This window comes from Dipodomys merriami, unplaced genomic scaffold, assembly GCF_024711535.1.
Source record: "Dipodomys merriami isolate MVZ:Mamm:240054 unplaced genomic scaffold, mDipMer1.0.p SCAF_997, whole genome shotgun sequence".
Classification (NCBI taxonomy): domain Eukaryota; kingdom Metazoa; phylum Chordata; class Mammalia; order Rodentia; family Heteromyidae; genus Dipodomys; species Dipodomys merriami.
Genome location: NW_027206620.1, coordinates 308136 through 309150, shown reverse-complemented (window position 1 = coordinate 309150; position 1015 = coordinate 308136). Strand labels below are relative to the sequence as shown.

The window sequence follows — 1015 nt, the reverse complement described above, 5'->3', positions numbered from 1 at the left end:
AATAGAATTGAAAACCCAAATAATTGTGAAGCGAAGCATCAGTTTCCTTTTCATTGGGCACCAGCATTGGATGTTGCTGGCAGATCAACAACACCTTTGCTTCATGTAGTACAGATATGTCCATTCATGTCTGCAAATTAGGACAACAGATATCTATTAAAACATTCCAGGGACATACAAATAAAGTAAATGCTATCAAGTGGAACCCCACTGTCAATCTTCTGGCCTCCTGTTCTGATGACATAACTTTGAAGATATGGAGCATGAAACAAAATAATTGTGTACATGATTTGCAAGCACATAATAAAGAAATTTATACTATCAAATGGTCCAACAGGACCAGGGACAAATAATCCAAATGCCAACCTTATGTTAGCAAGTGCGTCCTTTGATTCTACTGTTATGTTATTGGACGTAGAACTAGGGATTTGCATCCATACTTTGACAAAACACCAAGAACCTGTGTACAGTGTTGCTTTCAGTCCCGATGGCAGGCATCTGGCAAGTGGTTCTTTTGACAAATGTGTGCACATCTGGAACACAGACAGTTGCTCTAGTTCACAGCTATAGGGGAACAGGTGGAATTTTTGAAGTTTGCTGGAATGCAGCAGTAGACAAATTTTGAGCCAGTGCATCAGCTGGTTCAGTTTGTGTATTAGACCTTCAGAAATAGCGCTACTAGTTGGAAGCCATGGACTGACTATGAATGTGTACATAGCCAAAATGACTGTCCGTGGCCCATATACTGCTACAGTCCCACCTAAACCATGGCCATTCCACTACAGACAAATCTAAGAGAAGTATAACCATGCAATGTATATATACAAAATTGCACTCTGAAGATGACAGAGTTTTGTCACAGCTTGTGAATTATTTTCACCAAGTGCTGGAATCTAATCTGCTGTGCCCCTAAAATAGCATTTAGAAGTTGGGATAAAAAAAAACAGAAGAGAGAAATAAATATACGCTATAAAAGCAGACCATATAGGTACCAGAGTTTGGATACTAATGACAG

The 1015-nt window shown here is 39.2% G+C and overlaps 1 pseudogene; it reads left to right on the top strand.

The window, feature by feature from the left end:
- Positions 1–6: 6 nt before the first annotated feature.
- LOC138822179 (F-box-like/WD repeat-containing protein TBL1XR1 pseudogene) lies at positions 7–673 on the top strand (annotated as a pseudogene).
- The last annotated feature ends 342 nt before the right edge of the window (positions 674–1015 follow it).